The sequence below is a fragment of the Elephas maximus genome, chromosome 9 (assembly GCF_024166365.1).
Source record: "Elephas maximus indicus isolate mEleMax1 chromosome 9, mEleMax1 primary haplotype, whole genome shotgun sequence".
NCBI classification, from domain to species: domain Eukaryota; kingdom Metazoa; phylum Chordata; class Mammalia; order Proboscidea; family Elephantidae; genus Elephas; species Elephas maximus.
Genome location: NC_064827.1, coordinates 113,225,012 through 113,248,214, shown reverse-complemented (window position 1 = coordinate 113,248,214; position 23,203 = coordinate 113,225,012). Strand labels below are relative to the sequence as shown.

The following is a 23,203-nucleotide window of genomic DNA, read 5'->3' as shown; positions in this document are numbered from 1 at the left end:
CCTTAGCTATTATGACTTACTCACCCTCATAAGAGCAGAACTGAATTTGCACTCAGAAGGTCAGAGTTGGAATCTTGGTTCCATAAACATAAAACACAGCGCCCAAACCAAACCAGCACACCAATTATACATGATCTTACAGGTCATTTTGATCATCTGGGATACTGAATGGTTATCAAACCCTCTGGAGCTCTTGAGCTTAGTGGGCATGGGAGCAGCTATAAGGATGAGGGAGAAGAAAATGTATTTCTCTGAAACTAAACTAAATGAGCTTAGGAATCAACTCGAAGGCAATGGATAATGAGTGTTTTTGTTTTTGTTTTTTTTTTTCCAACAGCCCTGGGTTCTTCAGGTGCTAGATGGAGCCCCATGGCCGTAAAATGGGTGGGTATCTTGAGACCAAAACAGGATTCTACTCACCAAAGTCAAGTCACACACACACTTGCTCCCATCTAACCCCTACCTGGCCATTCTGAGCCATGAAGTCCTACACACACCCTCGCTCTTTGGAATCCAGGCTCATCAAGGTATGTGCTCAAATCTTTGTGTGAGTAATGGTAGAATGTTCATTAAATAAAATATGTTTGACTTTTTTTCACCATGAGCATAATTTTCAGTGTATTAAAATGAGTTGAAAGAGCACTTATTTTGTTGTTTCAGGAAGAGACACTTGATGCAAAATTAGTCATGGGTGATGAAGGGTGCTGACCCCTAGTGGTTGCAATGAGAAAAGTAATGTGAGACCAACTTTAATCCTGCTCTCACACCAGTAGTGCCCTTTCAGATGGGAGGGTATAAGGGAAGGAGAGAGGCATGAAGGAGTGTTCCACACTGATAGCCTTCACTGAGAAAATTTCCCTGCTGGCACTAACTTAGATTCTTGTCAATGGGGAAGATATTTTGACTTGAGGGTAATGTGGAAAAAGGCAATAGCAGCCATATTGTAGAGGAGAACAGAGAATTGGAAGCTCGGAGGAGACAAGGGTTCTTCTCCCCTCTTTGCGACAATTATGTGACAAAGCCATTTCATAATGTGGTCCTCATGAATTGCCTCATGCTGTCTGAGTTTTACCTGAAATATAAACCTGATAAGACCCAATGAATCTTTCTATCTTCAGCATCCACAGTGTTTGCCCAACCACTGTGAAAAGAGCGCCTCCACGCAGCTTCTGCCTTTCTGGAAATTGCCCACCCCTTAATTCTCTGCAACCAGGAAGCAGCTTCTTGTGTGCATCTATCTTTGTATTTTCTCTGGCACCTACACTGAACAACTCCACTCATGTCTTAGCTTAGATGGTGAAGTTAGATTCAAGAAAAACCGCCCTGATATTTTTAAAAGCTAGTCATGGTGATTGATAAAAGTAAAACCTTGCTGACTTTTCTTAGGAGTTGAGCTTCTCCCGTGGAGCAACCTTAAATGCTTTTCAATCTAGGCCAATGGTGGGGCAAATCAGTGCATCTAGGCCTTCAAGAAAAGCAGACTTGTTCTTTCATTCTTCTGCTTGCCAGTGAGTCCATGAATTTTTTTCCCATTTTACATACTAACTTAGATTTAGGACCATTGGATTTGAATGAGTGAGCCCAGAGCCAATGATTTAAACATTGCATTGTGGAGGAGCATTAATGTCCACATTCTGCAATTTCTGTTTCTACTGCCTGAAAATATTCAGCCATGGAAGCATGTGTGATTAAATTAGCCCCTATGAAATTTACTACTATTGGCTGTGAAAGCACAAAGCCAAAAGTCCTTTGGAACTGGCTCTCCGACCATCTGTGTAGAAAAACTCTAAGGCCTGCACTGACCACTGAAAAAAAATCATCTCTCTTCTTAGGTCATAGAACACAGACGACAGATGATCTTCCACCCAACCTCAGAGCACTGGAGGAAATGATAAAATGTGATGACTGAGACTTATTCAGCTGCTGTGATTTCTCTCTCAGCCTGTGCACTTGGAGGCTCCGTGTGTTGGCTCTGTAGGGCCATGGAGAGAGTCATCCAAGGAGTGAGAAATAATACAAATCTTGCAATTTCCAGAAAAAGGCTGTCGGATTATTGAAATTAAAAAAAAAAAAAAAAAAACCCTTAAAAGCAATACAATGATGCAATTCTGGTGCGTATTTTTTTAAGGGGTAACAGGAATAATTAATTTATATTATGAAAAAAGGAAATAATTTTTTTCTTCCCACAGTACCTGCTATGTGGACAGGAAGAAAGTAACACTGGCTGAGATGTTTTCCTACTCACTAAACAGGAGAAAAGTAAACTGAAGGACACATATTGAGGACTTTTCCCTTAAGAGATCTCTTAGCATGCATTCCTTGATTTGTAGAGCCAGGGATAGTGAGAGTACGGTATAACCAAAAACCAAACCCAGTGCCATCGAGTCGATCCCGACTCATAGCGACCCTCAGGACAGAGTAGAACTGCCCCACAGAGTTTCCAAGGAGCGCCTAGACGGATTCGAACTGCCGACCCTTTGGTTAGCAGCTGTAGCACTTAACCACTACGCGACCAGGGTTTCCGAGAGAGAATAGTATAGTCCATGTAAAAAAGCAAATACAACTTAGTAGGATCTGCAGAGGTAGGGGATGTGAAAATCAAGCATATCTTATTGCAAGGCAGTCTGGGAGGTTTGAATTATCAGCAGGGCTGCCTGAGGAAAAATAGCCCTTGGATGATAGAGTTCTGTCTTATGGGGTCGCTGTGAGTCAGAATGCACTCACAACAAAGGGTATGCTTTAGGTACGAAGCCTTTAGGGTGCAAGGCTAAGCCCGCCCTGTTTTAGGAGCTCACGCATGCGCACAGCCTCCTGAGACAAGGCTCTGGGGCGCGCGCACTGCCGCCCTCTAACGGCCTCAGGCGTCAGTTGCAGAAGGTCCCCTTCAGGGAGGCGCGAGGCAGGAGCAGGGAAGGCAGGGTCCCTAAGGGTAGGTCTCGCTCTGGGCTGGGCTGTGCCAGGGGAGGCCTCAGACCCTGCACACAGGAGCGCACCGCTCTTCCGCTTTCTCCTCGGTCAGTTCTATTACAAAGGAAGGTAAGGGACACACAAACATCCTTGGTAATGTTGCTGCTATGCTTTACCCTCCTGTAGGCTCTTGGGTTATTTGCAGGTGGGCTTTGCATTGGGAGACCCCCTTTCCTGGTGTAGAATTCAGCGCTCTCAGGTTGCTAGCGTGCCCTGTGCTGGCAGTATTTATACCACGGGAAATGGCAAAGGCTGCACCTCAGGACTGCAGTGATTGTTTTCCTAACTGGTGGACTGAAAATGAGGGGGGAACTTTCAATAATGACTCTTTAAACTGACAAGTGTGTCATTATCTGTTGCATTTTGAATAATACCTAATTTTGAAAAATAAGGATTTGAAAAGCACTCTCTGTTTAAGCACAGAAAGAGCTCGTGTCAAGGAAAATTCTGTCAAGTTCCAGCCTAGGACCTCATGTCTCTTAGGTCTTCCTTGTTAACATAAGAAACATATCAACCAACATTCATGTTCAAATGACACTGCTGTGCTGAGGAAGTGAGTGACTTTGCTGAATTGACTAAAAACCAAGCATTTATTTGTAGTGTCGTGCATGGAATCATGACTGACTTGCAAGCATGGTGGGTTAAGGATGCAGCAGATTTTCCAAGATCTACAAAAGCACCCTGCTAATGATGTGTGTATAAAAGATTTCCAGTCACGAGTACTGCATGTTTGACTGAAATCAGTAAATTCTGTGTCACTCCTCCATGTGTATCTGGGAGATTTTATATGTATGATTCTGCAGAAAGCCAGTGTGAGTGTGTAATCCTTTGCCAGCAGACAACTGTGTGTGCATTTGAGGCTGTAAGTTGCTGCATTTGTGTTTCTATCCTGGAGTGAGTGTCTGTGGGTGTATTTGGAATGTGAGGCACGTGTGTATATTAATAGGCTGTCGGGGGTCAGTGTTTGTACTTGAGGAGATGCAAAAGTTTTGCATTTGTTTTTTGAGGGTGGATACTTGTGTGGTGGTGTGTATAACTTGAAATAGGACAGAGATGTAGTTGTGAGCTTCGTAGGGATTGTGAGAATTGAGGGGTGTGGGTACTTCTGTGCCCGTTATTTGGGACTCTGTAGGCCATGTGTTTCTGTGAATTCACAGTTTGGGGGTTGTGTATGTGTGAATGGGTTCGCGGGAAGTTGGTATTTGTATGTGTGGGTTGGCGGTGTCTGTATGAATATTTGTGGTTCAGTATGAGTGTGTTTTGTGGGAGTGTGCAGGGCATGAGATACAGGCATGTGCACTCAAAGACTTGAAGGTGAGCTCTTTACAATTTGTGGCTGGAGGGAATACTTAGGGCATGGCTCTCCTGCCATAGATTTTGGGTCATTCTGTGTACCTAATAGCAGGTTTGGAATGGGTTTCTCAGCTTTACGTTTGGGCATCTGAGGGAGCGTGCCTGTGTGTATTAGTTTGGGTGTAGGACCTGTTCTTTTTTATATTTGGGGACTGAGAGAGGATCACCGGTGTGTAGTCAGGGCATGTTGTACATTTGTGTTGCTTTGGGTGCTTTTCTGGAGTTGCACATGAATTCTTCCATGTTCGGTCTGGGGTTTGTGTGATTCTGTACACTAGAAAATTTGAAATTGATTTCTGTTTGAGTATTTTGGATTGTTGGATTATGTGTAGACAGGCATTATGAGGGTTTATTGGCGTTGGAAGATACAGGGTCATTGTTGCATACTTTCAGTTCCCTGGATAATTTAGGTTAGATTTAGGGTATAAGGCCAGTTGTATGGGTAAAGAACTTGTGTGTTTCATGAAGGGGCATGGCCATTTGGATGACTATTTTCCAGGGCTGTGTGTAATATTTTTCAGTAGAGAGTATGGTGTATTCTGGAAAATGAGGAGGTGTGTATCTGATGAAAATATGGGGCTGTGTATTTGCACAGGGTGTGGGAGAATTGTTTTTACATGTAGTAGAGGCACGTTGATATGGTTATGTGTGAGATATTGAGAATGTGGCTGTTTCGGAACGTGAGATATGGACCTGGAACAGGGTTCCAGTGTATTTATTCAGGATGTGCAAGAGATATCTCATTGTAAGTGGGGAGTATATACTGGTGTGTGTAAGTCACGAGTGGGAGGGTGAATTATTCTTGGAGTATTCTACAAGTGTTTCTTTGGAGAATGTTAGGGTGTTTCTAGATGTGTGTGTTTGGGCATGTTCGGAGGTTGGGAAATGAGGCTATATTAGAGACGTGATAATCTATAGTGTTTTGGGTGATGTATACTTTGAGAAATTGAGGCTGTTTACATGTGTGTATGTGTCTGTGTGTGTTGTGTCTGGCATGTGTGAACACGTGGCCGCTTAGGGGCGTGGGTTGTGTGTGTATATTAGCTAGACTGCAAGGATTGTTGGTGTTTTGGAGTTTTATCTGCATCTATACATGTGTGGGGTATATATACATGGTTGGGTTATGGGTGAGTGTGTGGGGGGTTTGTGTCTGTATGAAAGCAGCCAGCATTTCTCTTTGTGCCTATTCTGGTCTAATTCTTGCAGAATTTGGTGGTATAGCTTGTATGTACATTTTCAATGTTCATGTGATGTACTTACATATATTAATACTAAGGGTCGTATGTGGTTGTGTGTTTATTTGGTTTCACTAGTTTTCAGAGCTGTTTGTTCTGGAGGATGTGGGAGATTCAGGATGTACCTTTGGAAACTGAGAAGATTTATATAAATTGTGCATGCATTTTGGAATTTGTGTATTATAAGTGTTTTAGAGATGTGGGTTTTAGTGTGTGTCTGTATTAGCGTGGCTTATGAAGTGAGATTTTGAACATGGTGGTGTCAGAGAGCTAGATTGTGTGTAGTGTTTGTTGTACATGTGTGTGTTCAGGCACGTGTGGAGAGCATACACATCGTTGTAGTAACAACTGTGAGTGTTCACGGTCCGTAGGGTTTTTGTCGTAAAACTATTAGCAGTAAGATGTGGTATGTTTGTATATTCAGGTTGTGGGTCGAGGTTGTATGTGTGTGTTCAGGCGTTGTGAGCTGTGTGTTCTGGAGATGTATAGTGAGATTTGGTTTACATATTATGGGTGGGAGCTAAAGGTCCTTCTCATGGTGCAGGTGGAATGTGTGTACATGTTAATAGGAAAGTGGATCATGTATGTTGGCATCGGCTCCTATTAACTTGGGATAGTAGGTGGTGCTTATCTCTGCCCATTGGGGGTCAGTGACATCAGGCTGGTACCTTGAAATTAGCCGTGGCAGGATTACTTCTATCAGGTGAGTTGTCAGTCTTTACAAAGCAGACTTGCAACACTCCCAGTGGAGAGTGAATTGATAAATATCTACCAACACATCATTGGTCAGTGTGTGTGTGTGTGTGTGTGTGTGTGTCTTTCTGTCGGTGTATGTGCCTGTGTGTCAATCGAATGTGTTAAGCAAGAACATGTAGACATCATTGGTGTACTCTATTGGAGATTGTGAGTGGAGCATTTGGGGGACTTAGGCCCTTCTATGTGTCCCTGGAAAAGAGGTGTGGCAATATTGTATCCTTTCATCTCACTTTTTCAATCTCTATGGGGTTTTGGATGCCTAACAAATAATCTGAGAAGCCAGAATATATGAGGAAGAATGGGGCATCAGCATTGGAGGAATGTCATTGACAACCTGGGATACGCAAATGACACTTGCATGCTGAAAATGAAGAAAACTTGAATAACTACTTGATGAAGTTCAGAGACCACAGCCTTCAGTGTGGATTACACTTCAACATAATGAAAATGAAAATCTTCACTCTGGACAACCAAAGTAAGTAGCGGTATATCTGAAGTTGTCAAGGATTGCATGCCCCTTGAATCAATAGTCAACAACCATGAAAACAGTAGTCAGGACATAAAAGGACTTTTGCCTTGATTAAATCTGCTGCAAAAGATGTCCTTACAGTTGTAAAAATGCAAGATGTCACTTTGATAAGAAAGGTTCACCTGACGAAGCCTGGCTTGCCAGTCGCACCAAAAGTCTGCCCCTCAGAGCTTAGGAGCCCTTCTAGAGTCAAAGAGCATCAGTAACCAGGAGGGAGGGAAAACATAGTGTTAGCACCTGGGCCTGGGAAGAGAGGACTGCAAGAACCCTGAGATGACAGGACCTCAGTTAGCTGAAAAACAGCCAGCTAGAGACTTGCACTGGCAGAATCCCTCCAGCCTTGGTTGTGGGTAGGGTGAACCTTCTGATGTGACCCTGTGCTGAGAAGCGTGAGATGCAGGTGAAGGTCTCAGTCACACCTGTGCAGGTGTGTGTGGACTATTCTAGCTTTGTTGGCTCAGGTGAGCTGACAGGTAAGGGAGATGAGGAACTGGGTCTGTGGTCCTTGAACAACCTGGAGGAAGATGACAGTTCAACTCTTATAGTAGGCCTTCCCAGCCACACCCCTTGTCTCTTCTGTCACAGGTGGCCTCAGGATCCAAAAGATAGAATGAAATGGGTTTCCTCTGGTGTGTCTGATCAGTTGGTTCAGATCCCCACCTTCCCAGGCAGTTCAGTGGGAGTGGCAGAAGCAACGCAGGGGTTTAGGTCAGGTAAGTGACAGGGGAGGCTGTGGGGAAGCCCTGTCCCTGAGGGAAGGTGGGGAGGGTGGATCTAGAGAGCATGGGGAAGCCCACCTGTGAATAGACATGGCTCTTACTTCCAAGTCCTTTCTTTTCTGAAGCCTCAGGTTGCTGCTAGCACTGGGAGCCTCATCTCGGCCTCCTATTTTTCTGATAGGGTGACGTGACCTTCTTTATTTTCCCCCATGTCATGTGTAGCTTCAGACACACCACGTGATGTCAAATGACCATGGCGGTCCCAAGGTGACTGCACACACGCCTCCTACCACACTTGGACCCAGCAAAGGACTTCTGCACCTTCTGGTGAGTGTCCTTCATGATGGTGGATTCTCCTGCCCAGAAGTGTACTGATACCTCCTTGTGGAATGACCCAGTAACTGCTTCTCTGTAGTACAAATGGATTCCCTGTAGCCTGGCCAGCCTGCTTCACAGGTTATTCCCAACATGATGACCATAGTTGGTTCTTCATGTACTCTTTTGTTGGCAGAATGGTGGTTGGCCTTCTTTTATATTGTAAAACATCACGTATTTTAAATATAATATTTGATCAATAATACATGCTAATATTTCATAGGTTTCTTTTCATTTGGTTTTGAATATTCTTTTTGTTGACTTTGTTCCTTTGTTTTTAGAAATCACCCCCATGCTTTCTGCCTCCAGCCCTCCCAGCCATTAAACTGCTGTATGTCTTTGCATATTGTAGACTTTCATGTAAGTGGGATCATACAATAATTGTTCTTGGGATTTCAGTTATTTCATTCAGAAGAGTGTTTTCAAGGTTCATCCACTTATTGAAAATAACAGAATCTTCTTTCTCTTTATGGCTGCATAATATTGCATGAATCTATATGTCACGTTCTGTGTATCCAATCATCTTTAATGGACACTGGGGTTGTTTCCACCTTTTTGGTTCAGTGAATAATGTTGCAGTACATGTCAGTGTCCATGTATGTGTTTTTGTACTTTCAATTCTTTTGTGTATATGCCTAGGAGTGGAATGACAGGGTCATATGGCAATTCTTTGTTAGATTATTTGAGGAGCCACCAAACTGTGTACTACAGTGGCTGTAGCACCTCAGATGCGCAGTAGCAATGCACATGGCTCCGTTTCTTCCATTCTCACTAACTTTCTTCTGTTTGTTTTTTTCTGGCAATACCCATCAGTGGGATGTGGAGTGATACCTCATTGTGATTTTGATTTTTTTTTTTAATGACTGCTGATGCCTCTTTTCATGTGCATACTGGCCATTTGTATTTTCTTTGGAATAATGCCTATTTATGCCTTTTGCCACTTTTTTAAATTGGGTAGCTTGTGTTTCTGTATTTAGCTCTAGGCACTCCTTATATTTCTGAATATGAAACCCTTAAGGAATGTGGAGATTCCAAGTATGCTCTCGCAACCTGTAGTTGTCTTCACTTTCTTGATAGTGCTCACTGATACACAAAAGATTTAAATTGCACCAAGAGAAATTTATCTATTTGTTTGTTATGGCATATCTATGAAAGTGTGGGGGGAAAAAACATGAAATATAACTCTGATGCTTACTTTTAAGGGTTTTATGGTTTTAGTTCTCATATTTAGGTCATCTATCCATTTAGAGTAAATTTTGTATATGGTGTGGAGTACGTGTCCACATTCATGCTTTTCTGTGTGGAAATCCAGTTCTCCCAGCATCATATGTTAAAGAGACCATTATTTGCACATTCAATGGACATAGCATCACTGTTGAAACAAATTGAGCAAAGACGTACAAATTCATTTCTGAACCCCCAATTCTATTCCTTTGGTCTCTATGTCTATTCTTATGCCAGAACCAGAATGTTTAGTGTACTGCATGTGCGTAGTGGTATTTTAAATCTTGAATTGTGTGTCCTACAGCTTCTTCTTTTTTCAAGATGGTTTTGCATATTAAGAACACTTTGGGGATTGCAATATATAAATTATAAATAGGTGGTATATTTTCTTGGTTCTTGTGTGGTTTATTTTCTCTGCTTTATTTAATTTGTAAGTGGTAAGACATGGATACTGAGATTTAGGAGAGAAGAATAGGAGAGTCTCAGCATCTTGACCCAGGAATGAGAATCCCACACGAAGACTGCAGGAAGGAAATGGCAGCAAGGCCTGATGATGTACAGAGCTGGGAGATATGAGATGACTTTTATCAGTGGGCAATGCCTGTTTAGACCTTTCCACAAGAATGGTCAGGGAGCCGGGTCAAAGGACTTTTGGCTTCGCCCTATCATGGCCAATCTTGGTAAGTTTCGTATGGGCTAATTTAATTACATACGCTTCCAGAGTCGAAGATTTCCAATTTCGAAAAAGAAATTGCAGAATTGGACATGATTGTTTCTCCAGAATGCAATGTTTGAATCACTGGCCTTGAGTTCACTCATTCAAATCCAATGGCCCTAAATCCTTGTGTGTATATCATGGAAAAAAAATCAGTGGACTAACTGACAAGCAGAAGAATCACGGAGCAAGCCTGCTTTTCTTGAGTGCCTAGATACAATAATTTGGCTGACCATTCCCGTAATAGGAAAGTCTGGGTTGAACGTCCTTTAAGGTTGCCCTATGATAGAAGTTCAAATCCCAAGAAAAGTCTCCAAGACTTATCAATCAGAACGAGTAACTTTAAAAAATATTAGGATGATTTTCTTGACTCTCTCTAACTGCATCATCTAAGCTGTGTGTAGAGTCGTTCATTGTAGCTGCCAGAGAGAATACAAAGAAAGTACTTTCTGCCTGCAGAGTAATATCCAGAGAGGCAGAAGCTGCATGGAGGTGCACTTTTCACAGTGGTTGGGCAAACACTGTGGATACTGTAGATAGAAATACTCACTGGGTCCCATCGGTTTTATTATAATTCAGATAACACTCAGAAATCATGACACAATTCGTGAGGACCACGTTATAAAATGACTTTCTCACATAATTGTAGCAAAGAGGAAAAAAGAACCCTTGTCTCCTCCGGATGAATTCTCTGCTTTTCCACTACAATATTACTGCTGTTGCATTTTTCTACAACATTTCTTCCTGAGTCAAAATATCTTTAAACAGGGATAAGAAACTATGTTAGTGCCCAAACCTGTTGCATCCGAGTCAAATCTGACTCACAGCGAACCCACAGAACAGAGTAGAACAGCTCATTAGGATTTCCAACCAGCGCCTGCAGGATTCATACTGCCAACCGTTTGGTTAGCAGCAATAGCACTTAACCACTACACCACCAGTGTTGTTAATGCCAGTAAGGACATCTTTTGAGTGAAGGCCGTCAGTGTGGAACTCTCCTCCTCAGCCTCTCTCTGCTTCCCCTACACCTGCCCATCCAGAAACCACTAGTGCTCTGACAGCTGGATTAAAGTTGGTCTTGCATTTATTAATTTTTCAGACTGCAACAGCTGATACAAATCTATTTCTTCATTTTGGCTTTAGTGGTTGGTGCGTAAATTTGAATAATAGTCACGTTAACTAGTCTTCCTCTTAAGTGTGTGGATATTATCCTATCACTGACAGCGTTGTACTTCAGGAAAGATCTTGAAATGTTCCTTTTGATGATGAATGCAACACCATTCCTCTTCAAGTTGTCATTCCCAGCATAGTAGAGTATATGATCATCAGATTGAAAATGGTCAATACCAGTCCATTTCAGCTCACTAATGCCTAGGATATTGATGTTTGTGTGTTCCATTTCATTTATGATTATTTCCAATTTTCCTAGATTTATATTTTGTACATTCCAGGTTCCTATTATTAATGGATGTTTGTAGCAGTTTCTTCTCATTTTGAGCTGAGCCACGTCAGCAAATGAAGGTCTCCAAAGCTTGACTCCATCCACATCATTACGGTTGAATCTGTTTTTAGGAGGCAGCTTTTCCCCAGTTGTCTTTTGAGTGCCTTCCAACCTGGGTTGCTCATCTTCCAGCACTATATGAGACAATGTTGTGGTGCTATTCGTAAGGTTTTCACTGGCTAATGCTTTTCAGAAGTAGACTGCCGGGTCCTTCTTCCTAGTCTGTCTTAGTCTGGAAGCTCACCTGAAATCTGTCCTCCATGGGTGACCCTGCTTGTATCTGAATACCGGAGGCATAGCTTTCAGCATCACAGCAGCTCACACAAGCCCCCACAGTACGGAAAACTGACAGAAACGTGGGGGCTTGCAATGAAGATGCATAGGTAATTACTGGTGATTGGAATGCGAAAGTTGGAAATAATGAAGAAGGATCGGGAGTTGAAAAATATGGCCTTGGTGATAGAAACAACGCTGGACATCGAATGATAGAATTTTAGAAGACCAACGAATTCTACATTGAAAATACCTTCTTTCACCAACATAAACGGAGACTATACACAAGGACCTCACCAGATGGACCACACAGGAATCAAATTGACTACATCTGTGGAAAGAGATGATGGAAAAGCTCAATATCATCAATCAGAACAAGGCCAGGGGCCGACTGTGGAACAGACCATAAATTGCTTATATGCAAGTTCAGCTTACAACTGAAAACCAGAGCAAGTCCACAAGACAAAAAATATGACCTTGAGTATATCCCACCTGAATTTGGAGACCATCTAAAGAATAGATTTGACACACTGAACACTAGTGACCAAAGACCAGATGAGTTGTGGAATGACATCAAGGACATCATCCATGAAGAAAGCAAGAGGTCATTGAAAAGACAGGAAAGAAAGAGAAGAACAAGATGGATGTCAGAGGAGACTCTGAAACTTGCTCATGAATGTTGAGCGGCTAAAGCAAAAGGAAGAAATGATGAAGTAAAAGAACTGAACAAAAGGTTTCAAAAGGCAGCTCAAGAAGACAAAGTAAAGAATTATAATGACATATGCAAAGAGCTGGAGATAGAAAACCAAAAGGAAAGAACACACTCAGCATTTCTGAAGCTGAAAAAACTGATGAAAAAAATCAAGCCTTGAGTTGCAATAGTGAAAGATTCTATGGGGAAAATATTAAATGACACAGGAAGCATCAAAAGAAGATGGAAGGAACACACAGAATCAAAAAGAATTAGTCTACGTTCAACCATTTCAAGAGGTAGCATATGATCAGGAACCAATGGCATTAAAGGAAGAAGTCTAAGCTGCACTGAAGGCATTGGCAAAAAACAAGTCTCTAGGAATTGACGGCCTATCAATTGAGATGTGTCCACAGACAGATGCAGTGCTGGAGATGCACACTCGTCTATGCCAAGAAATATGGAAGACAACTTCCTGGCCAATTGACTAGAGGAGATCCATGTTTATGTCTATTACCAAGAAAGGTGATCCAAACGAATGCGGGTACTATCAAACAATATTAATATCGCATGCATGCAAAATTTTGCTAAAGGTCATTCAAAAACGGATGCAGCAGTATATGGACACAGAACTGCCAGAAATTGAGTTTGGTTTCAGAAGAGGACGTGGAACCAGGGATATCACTGCTGATGTCAGATGGATCATGGATGAAACAGCGAATACCAGAAGGATATTTACCTGTGCTTTATTGACTATGCAAAGGCTGTGTGGATCATAACAAATTATGGATAACATTGCAAAGAATAGGAATTTCAGAACACTTAATTGTCTTCGTGAGGACCTTTTACATAGATCAAGAGGCAGTTGTTCAGACAGAACAAGAGAATACTGACTGGTTTAAAGTCAGGAAAGGTGTGCTTTAGGGTTGTATCCTTTCACCATATCTATTCAATCTGTATGCTGAGTAAATAATAAGAGAAGCTGGACTGTATGAAGACAAACGAGGCACCATGACTGGAGGAAGACTCATTAACAATCTGCATTATGCAGATGACACAACCTTGCTTGCTGTAAGTGAAGACGACTTGCAGCATTTACTAATGAAGATCAGAGGCCACAGCCTTCACTATGGACTGCACCTCAACATGAAGAAAACAAAAATCCTCACAACTGGACCAATAAGCAACATCCTGATAAATGGAGAAGAGATTGAAGCTGTAAAGGATTTCATTTTACATGGATCCATGATCAACAGCCATGGAAGCAGGAATCAAGAAACCAAAAGACGCATTGCACTGGGTAAATCTGTTGCAAAGGAGCTCATTAAAGTGTTGAAAAGCAAAGATGTCACCTTGAAGACTAAGGTGAGCCTTACCGAAGCTATGGTATTTTCAGCCGCATCATATGCATGTGAAAGCTGGACAATGAATAAGGAAAACCAAAGAAGAATGGATGCCTTTGAATTGCAGTGTTGGTGAAGAATATTGAATATACCATGGACTGCCAAAAGAACGAGCAAATCTGTCCTGGAAGAAATGGAATCAGAATACTCCTTAGAAGCAAGGATGGCGAGACTGCCTCTTACATTCTTTGGACATGTTGTCAGGAGGGATCAGTCCCTGGAGAAGGACTTTATGCTTAGCAAAGTACAAGGTCAGTGGAAAAGAGGAAGACCCTCGATGAGGTGGATTGACGCAGTGGCGGCAAGAATGAGCTCAACGATAGCAATGATTGTAAGGATGGTCAGGAGCAGGCAAGCTTTCATTCCGTTCTACATAGTTTCGGTATGAGTCGGAACCGACTCGACCACACCTAAAAGCAATAACAACACATTTCTTTTCTTTTTGCAGCCAGTTGGGGTCAAAAACCTCATCTCCCGTGACCAGTTTTTCTACCAAGCCTCTCTTCTTCAAACAACAACAAAATGAATGGTCTTTCAACCCATTTTGACTTTAATACACTGAAAATTATGTTCATGATGAAAAATAAGTCAAAAATATTTTCGTTTAAAGCTGATAATACCACAATTCCCCCAAAGATATGGGCAAATACCTCGATGAGCCTGAATTCCAAAGACCAAGGGTGTGTGATGGAGACAGGTGAAGCTGAAGCTGAGAAGCAGGACTTCATGGCTCAGAATTGCCAGCTAGAATTTAGATGGGAGCAAGTGTGTGTGGATGGGGATTTGACTTTGGTGAGTAGAATCATGCCTTGGTCTCAAGATATCCCCTCATTTCAGGGCCATGGGGCCCTGTTTAACACCTGGAGAGCCTAGGGCTGTAGCATAGTAGGCCCTTTTCCTTCAGAGTAAAAGATTTTGTGCCTTCCTTGTCCTTACATCTTCTCCCAAGCCCACTAAGCCTAGGTGCTCAAGAGTGTTTGAGGAGTATTTATTATTCCAGATAATCAAAATGACCACTAATGATTTTGTGAAATTGGTGTGCTGGCTTGCTTTGGGTGCTGCGTTTTATGTTTATGGAATGAAGATTCAATCTCACGCCTTATGAGTACAAATTCAGTTCTGTTCTTCTGAGGGTGAGTAAGTCATAACAGCTTAATGTTTTATACCTCTTGGTAGTTTTGCCAGATAAAAAACAAGCCACTTGTTGACTTCAAATTTCTGTTAAACAAGGACTAATATTATTGTAAATGTATCCCCAGTATTCCATGGAAATCCCTGGAGTCCTGAATTTTGTATGCTAAACCTGGCAAGCCTATTCTTAGGGGGACTTTGATGTTTAGGAGAATGTTAAAGTTCTCATTGTAGAAAGAGACTAAAGAAATACAAATAGGATTGCTGATCCCGAAGTGAGGTGGGGAAACATTGACATTATTTTAATTCTTTATTTTAATGGAAAATATGTATATTTTGGAACAGACCTTAATTGTGTAAAGAGAAAACAGGAGGAGGCATGGCCAAGATGATGGAATAATCAGATGCTTCCTGTCATTGCTCTTACAACAAAGGTCCAAAAATCAAGTGAATCGATCATATCTAAGAGTCTAGGCGTCCTGATTATCAAAGAAAAAGCTTAGGAGTTGGATTGAGTGGAAAGGTGAAGGAGAGACTGTTCAGAAGCAGTGAAGAAATGCCAGTTGTGAGGATGCCAGCACCCTGCTGGCTGGGTCAGATGGTGTATGCAGGCTGAGGCAAGTAGTAGTGTTCGAGACATGTATCACCAGGTCTGGAGAGGCCAGGCAGCGGAGAGCCTACACAAGCCTCTGGATTGGAATAAAAATGGTACTGGAACTGCGGAAGCTAAGTGTGAATGTCTCACCTACTGTTAAGGGTCAAATTTCACAGAGGACACTTTGCTCTAGGAATTTCACAGAGGACACTTGCCTCTTTGTCCTCACCCATCCCCCACCCAGCTCTGTTCCAACACCAGTCCTGCAGTGTTCAACAACTCACATGCCCACTAAGCCAAAACTCAGGGCTATCCATGCCCAATCCAGTCTCGCAGTTTTGAAAAATCACCATGCCCCCTAAACTGAGAATTCAGACCAGGCACTGTCCCTTTGCCTGGGCACTGGCCTAAGGGGACCAAGGGCATGCAGCACCCTTCTCCCCTGACTATATCTGTGTGGACCAGTTCAGCAACACATGCTGTCATTAGCCTAAAACAGCAGGGCCTACACCTGAAGCCTATTTTCAACTGCAGAGCCAAGGGGGAGTTGCAGATTCATGACAATTGACAATGTCCTGCCCATTAAGCAGGGACTTCACCCACTCACATCAGGGGCCTGAGGGTTACTGGTATCACTCATTCCATCTCACCAGTCGTGTCAGTGATCTGAGAATATACAATACCTCCCAGTACCTACAGCCAACAGCAATGGGCGCCCAAGCACTGGCTGCAAACCCCACCATGCTACGCACTCTAGGAGACAGGGGCACACCGTCCACCCAGGCACTTGGGGGCAGCCGTCAGCCCCCTGCGTTGCCCAGCACATATAGCCCCCTTCTACAGCCAGATACCTGTGCCTTCTGCCAACACCCTTACACAGCCTTGCATGTCACGGACTGTAGGTGAGAGTCTGTACCACGCACTCAGTGACCAACAACCTGGACACCTGAGCTGCATCTGCACAAGAAAAGTGAACATATTCCTGAGCTTACACACCTACTAGCTACTCTAACCACCTGGAGATAGGATGTGAGTGCTTCAAAGATGTCAGTATCCAAAGCAACTCACACACCCAAACTCTTGGGCATATCTAAAGAAAACAAAACAAAAAGCTAGGACACAGTAAACGAACATACAATGAATAATATAATAATTTATTGATGGGTCGGTGAAAAGAGTAAATATCAAATCACATAAGAAAGCAGTTCAAAATGGCTCCAGCAAGCAACCAAACTAAAGAATCAGGGAACCTTTCAGAGGAAGTTAAGGTCTTGGAATTACTGGAGTTAGAATTCACAAGATTAATATACAGAGCCCTTCAAGATATCCGGAAGGAGACCAGGCAAACTCAGACCAAGCAAAGGAACATACAGAAAAAGCCATAGACGAATTCAGGAAAACAATGCAGGAACAGATTGACAAATTTAACAGGTTGCCAGAAATCATAGACAGCAACTAGAAATCCAATGATTAACACTAAAATTTCAGAATTAGAGAACTTGGTAAAAGGTCATAGGAGCAGGAGTGATACAATGGAAGTCAGGATTAGTGAGATAGAAGAGAAATTATTTGACACCAATTTATTTGAGTAAAAAGAATAAAAATATCTATATAAGAATTACGCAGGACACTATCAAGAGGAAAAAACTCTCAGTGACTGGAGTACCAGAACAGGGGGGATAACAGAAAATACAGAGAGAATTGTTAAAGGTTTGGAGGCAGAAAACTTTGCTGGTGTCCTGAGAGATGAGAAAATTTCTACCCAAGAAGCTCAACGAACCCCATATGTGGTAGATTCCCTCCCCCCAAAAAAGTTGCCAGCACATATTATAATCGAACTTGCCAAAACCAAAGCTAGACTCTTGGGAGTGGCTAGGGATAAATGAATAGCCACCTACAAGGGAGAATCAATAAGACTAAGCTCTGACTACTCAGCAGAAACTCTAAAGGCAAGAAGGCAACGGGGTGACACATATGAAGCCTTGAAGGAAAAAAAATTCCTTGCCGAGAATGATATATCCAGCAAAACTGTCCCTCAAGTATCATGGCAAAATTAGGGCATTTTCAGATAAACTGAAGTTAAGGGAACTTGTAAAAATGAAACCAAAATTACAAGAAATATTAAAGGGAATCCTCAGGTTAGAGAACCAACAATATCAGACAACAACCCGAGAGTAGACCACAGGACAGAACAACCGGATATTAACCTAGATTGGGAATTCTCAAAAATAAGTCAAAGCTAAAAGATTGAAATAGGGAAACATAGATGTCAATATGTAAATGACAACATTAAAACAAGAAGAGGGAAGAGTGTAGTCATAGAACTTCACATGAAGAGGAAGTCAAGGTGATGTCAAGAAATAAAAGATTGCTTTAAACTTAGAAAATAAAGGTAAATCTGAAGGTAACCACAAAGGAAGCGAATAAATCTCCCCAACAAAATTAAAAAAAAAGAAAAACATAGACTCAGGAAACACAAAATCAACAATAATGACAAATATTAAAAGACAATCCATAAAGAAAAATGACTCGGCACAGAGAATTAAGTGGAACAAAGAAACTGTCAACACAACAACAACATAAAACATTCAAAATGACAGCACTAAACTCTAACTATCAAGAACTACACTGACTATAAATGGACTAAATGCACCAGTAAAGAGACAGAGTGGCACAATGGTTTAAAAAACAAAAAAACAACATCCATCAATATGCTGCCTACAAGAGACACACATTAGACTCAAAGATACAAATGAACTAAAGTTCAAAGGATGGAAGAAAAATATATCAAGCAGAGAACAACCAAAACAGAGCAGGAGTGGCAATATTAATCTCTGACAAAATAGGATTTAAAGCAAAATCCACCACAAAGGATAAGGAAGGATACTATCAAATGATTAAAGGGTCAATACGCGAGGAGGACATACCACAAGAAATATATACACACCCAATGACAGAGCTCCAAAATATGTAAAACAAACTCTAACAACACTGAAAAGAGAAATAGACAGCAGCACAATAATAGTAGGAGACTTCAACACACCATTTTCAGTGAGGGACAAAACATCTAGAAAGAAAATAAAGACAGATCTAAACGCCAAAGTCAACCCACTTGACCTCATAGACATATATACAGAACACTCCACCCAATAATAGCAGCCAATTATACATTCTTTTTCAGTGCACAAGGAACATTCTCCAGAATAGACCACATTTAGAGACAATGCTGGAAACCCTAATGGATTGCATAAATACTATACGAACCATAACTAACAATGCGCAAATGCCAGGAGAGAAACTAGATAACTGGGAGCTCCTCACACTTATGCTCATCCAAAGACTTCACCAAAAGACTAAAAAGAGAACCTGCAGAGTGGGAAAAAAAAATTGACTACATCATATCCGATAAGGGTCTAATCTCTAATATCTACAAGATGCTGCAGCACCTCAGCAACAAAAAGACAAATAACCAATTTAAAAAATGGGCAGAGGATATGAACAGACACTTCATCACAGAAGACGTTCAGGTGCCTAACAGACACATGAGGAAATGCTCACGATTATTAGCCATTAGAGAAATGCTAATTAAAACAAGGATGAGAAACCATCTCTTCCCAGCAAGGCTAATCCAAAAGACATGAAATAATAAGTGTTGGAGAGGTTATGGAGAGACTCGAACACTTACACACTGCTGTAAAATGGTACAACCACTTTGGAAATAGATTGGGTACTTCCTTAAAAAGCTAGAAATACAAGTACAATATGATCCAGCAATCCCACTCCTTAGAATATATCCTAGAGAAATAAGAGGTGTCACACAAATAGACATGCACACCCATGTTCATTGCATCCTTGTTCACAATAGCAAATAGATGGAAACAACCTAGGTGCCCATCAACAGAATGGATACAAATTATGGTACATACACACAATGGAATACTATGCAACAGTAAAGAACAATGATGAATCCTCGAGACATCTTACAACATGGATGACTCTGGAGGGCATTATGCTGAGTGAAACTAATCAGTCACAAAAGGACAAATATTGTATGAAACCACTATTATAAGAACTGAGGCAAACATTTAAACACAAAGGAAAGCATTCTTTGATGGTTAGGAGTGTCGGGAGGGAGCGATAGGGGAATTCACTAACCAGTTCGTAGACAAGGATCATCTTTGGTGAAGGGAAGGCCAACACAGAATACAGGATAAGTCAGCATAACAGGACCAAAGCAAAAGCTAAGAAGTTTCCTGAACATATCCAAACACTTTGAAGGCCAGAGTAGCTGGGGCTGCGACCTGGAGAGCATAGTTTCGGGGGACATCTAGGTCAATTGGCATAATAAAGTTTACTAGGAAAATATTCTGCATCCTACTTTGGTGAGTGGCCTATGGAGTCTTAAAAGCTTGTGAGTGGCCATCTAAGATGCATCAGTTGGTCCCAAGACACTTGGAGCAGAGGAGAATGAAGAACATCAAAGACACAAGGAGAATAATAGCCCAAGAGACTAAAGGTCCACATAAACCAGAGACTCCACCAGCCTGAGTCCACAAGAACTAGATGGTGCCTGGCTACCACTAATGACCAGCCTGATAGCGAACACAACAGAGTCCAAGATGCAGTGGGAGGAAGTGCAAGCAGAACTCAATTTTACCTAAAAAGACCAGACTTAATGGTCAGACAGAGACTAGAGAAACCCCAGAGGACATGGCCCCAGACTCTCTGTTAACACACAACTAAAACCATTCCTGAAGGCAACACTTCAGACAAGATTAGACTGGAATACAAAATATGAAATAATACTTGTCAAGAGTGTACTTCTTAATTGAAGTGGATACACGAGACTAAATGGGCAAATCCTGTCCAGACGCTGGTTGAACGGACACGGGAAATGTGGGGCGGAAATGGGGACTGTGCTGTTACATTCTAGAGATTGCAAGTAGGTCAGTTTGATTATCTGATTATTGAATACTCATCAAAGTCTCTTGTGCACGTACACTTAGTGGGCATGGGAGCAGATATAAGAGCGAGGAAGAAGAAAATTTTATTTCTCTGAAGCTATTGGGCTTAATGTACTACAGCCCTGCTCAGATTAGGTGTTAGATAGAGCCCCGTGGCCCTGAAATGGGTGGGTATCTCGAGACCAAAACAGGACTCTACTCACGGATGTCAAATCACACACACACTTGCTCCCATTTAACTCCTAACTGGCCAATCTGAGCCATGAAGCCCTACACACACCCTTGCTTTTTGGAATCCAGGCCAATCAAGGTACGTGCTCATATCTTTGTGGGAGTCAAGGTAGAATGTTCATTAAGTACAGTATGTTTGACTTTTTTTTTCATCATGAGCATAATTTTCAGTGTATCAATATGGAAATGCGTTGAAAGATCACTCGTGTTGTTTCAAGAAGAGAGCCTGGGTAGGTAAATTGGTCATTGGAGATGAAGGGTGCCAACCCCAAGTGGTTGCAATAAGAAAAGAAATATGAGACCAACTTTAATCCTGCTCTCACAGCAGAGGTGACCTTCAGATGGGAGGGTGTAAGGGAAGGAGAGAGACACTGAGGAGGAGTGTTCCACACTGACAGACTTCACTCAGAACGTTTCCCTGCTGGCACTAACATAGTTTCTTGTCACTGGGGAAGATATTTTGACTCAAGAGGGTAATGTAGAAAAAGGCAATAGCAGTTGTATTGTAGTGGAGAAGCAGAGAATTGCAAGCCTAGAAGAGACAAGGGTTCTTCTCCCCTCTTTGCTACAATTATGTGACAAAGTCATTTCATAATGTTTCCCTCATGAATTGCCTTGTGATTTCTGATTTTTATCTGAACTATAAACTTGATAGGATCCGATGAACATTTTTATCTTCAGCATCCACACTGTTTGCGCATCAGTGAAAAGAATGCTTCTGCCTCAGTGGACATTTCCCACGCCTTAATTCTCTGCAACCAGAAAGTACCTTATTGCATGTGCCTATCTTTGTATTTTCTCTGGCAGCTGCAACGTACAACTCTACTCACATCTTAGCTTAGATAATGAAGTTAGAGCGGTTCAGGAAAAATCGTCCTGATATTTTTTAAAGCTACTCATCATGGTGATTGATAAAAGCAAAATCTTGGTGACTTTTCTTAGGGCTTGAGCTTCTATCATGGAGCAACCTTAAATAATTTTTAATCCAGATAGATGGTGGGTCAAATTATTGCATGTAGGCACTCAAGAAAGTAGGCTTGCTCCCTGATTTTTCTGCTTGTCAGTTAGTCCATCATTTTTTTCCCATGATGCATCCATATGGACTTAGGCCATTGGATTTGAATGAGTGAGCTCAGGGCCAATAATTTAAACAATGCATTGTGGAGTGACAATCATGTCCAGATTCTGCAATTCCTTTTTCTACTGCATGGAAATCTTCGACCCTGGAAGCATATGTGATTAAATTAGCCCATATGCAATTTACTAAGATTGGCCATGAAGAGGCATGGCCAAAAGTACTTTGAACTCAGCTTTGGAAAAGGTCTAGGGTGGGCATTGACCACTGATAAAAGTCATTTCTGTTCTTGGGTCACAGTACACAGAAGACAGACGATCTTCCACTCAATCTCAGAGCATTGGAGGAAATGACAAGATGTGATGACTGAGTCTGATTCAGCTACTGTGATTTCTCTCTCAGCGTGGGCACTTGGAGGCTCCACGTGTTGGCTCTGTAGGGTCATCCAAGGGAGTCCTCTAAGGGAGTTAGAAATAATGCAAATCTTGCAATTTCTAGAAAAAGAGTATCTGATCATTGAAAGTTTTCCAAAAAACACTTAATACAGTGATGCAATTCTGACACTGATGTTTTAGGGACCAACTGAAGATATAAATTTATATTACAAAAAAAAAAAAAGAATAATTTTGTTCCCACAGTACCTGCTATGTAAACAGGGAGGAAGCAACACTGGCTGAGATGTATTCCTAATCACAACACAGGAGGAAACGTAAACTGAATTACACGTACTGAGGACCTTTTCCTTAAGAGATCTCCCAACATGCATTCCTAGAAGATGTGTGGAGCCAGGGGACAGTGAGAGTACGATGCGGTGCATGCAAGAACGCAAATACAATGTAGTAGGAAATGCAGAGGCAGGTGATGTGAAAATCAAGCATTTCTTATTGCAAGGCAGTCTGGGAGGTTTGAATGACCAGCAGGGTGATGGATTTCTTGCTTTCTAAGAGCAGCACCGCTGTGTGCCTTGTCTCGTAGGAAAGCTGGGAGGTTGAATCTGGAATCACTGGCTTTAAAAGAGCAAGTTTAAGAGGGTTCACATTTCAATTGAGTTTATTTCTCATTTTCTTAACTCACTCTTGTTAAGCAGCAATGTTTGGAATTTGAACCAAAGGAGCACAGTACTTACTGGTGATATTCATTCTTTTCGGAGCCAATCCGTCATTTAGGTATAAGGTGACCTCAGGGGCTAGTTTCAGTTGAAGATTTGAGGAGTATTTCAGGGCAATGCTTCTAAGGGTGTACTCAAGTCTGAACCAGTCCAATAAGCCTGTTTTGTTTTTTTTCTTTGAAATGAATTTCAAGCTCTGTTGCACATTTTGTCCCATTCTGTCGGAATCCATCTATTGTGACCCTGATCACAAGGGATGGTAGTGGTAGCTGGGTGTCATCTAGCTCTTCTGGTCTCACGGCAGATGAGGCCATGGTTTACGTAGACTATTCGTCTTGTAGACAAGTTTCTTTTCCTT

General features: G+C 41.8%; 2 long non-coding RNA genes and 1 pseudogene across 2 annotated transcripts in view; 2 read left to right on the top strand and 1 right to left on the bottom strand.

Moving 5' to 3' along the window:
- Positions 1-2,044, top strand: part of LOC126083171 (uncharacterized) — a 45,857-nt gene extending 43,813 nt beyond the window's left edge. The window contains exons 6-7 of the long non-coding RNA XR_007518731.1: positions 338-527; positions 1,833-2,044. This is a non-coding gene — a long non-coding RNA (uncharacterized LOC126083171). The remainder of the gene's footprint in view (positions 1-337; positions 528-1,832) is intronic.
- The window catches only part of LOC126083168 (transforming protein RhoA-like), a 512,020-nt pseudogene that overhangs the window by 481,909 nt on the left and 6,908 nt on the right, over positions 1-23,203 (bottom strand).
- The window catches only part of LOC126083175 (uncharacterized), a 49,821-nt gene continuing 32,999 nt past the window's right edge, over positions 6,382-23,203 (top strand). The window contains exons 1-3 of the long non-coding RNA XR_007518739.1: positions 6,382-6,786; positions 7,426-7,553; positions 7,782-7,886. This is a non-coding gene — a long non-coding RNA (uncharacterized LOC126083175). The remainder of the gene's footprint in view (positions 6,787-7,425; positions 7,554-7,781; positions 7,887-23,203) is intronic.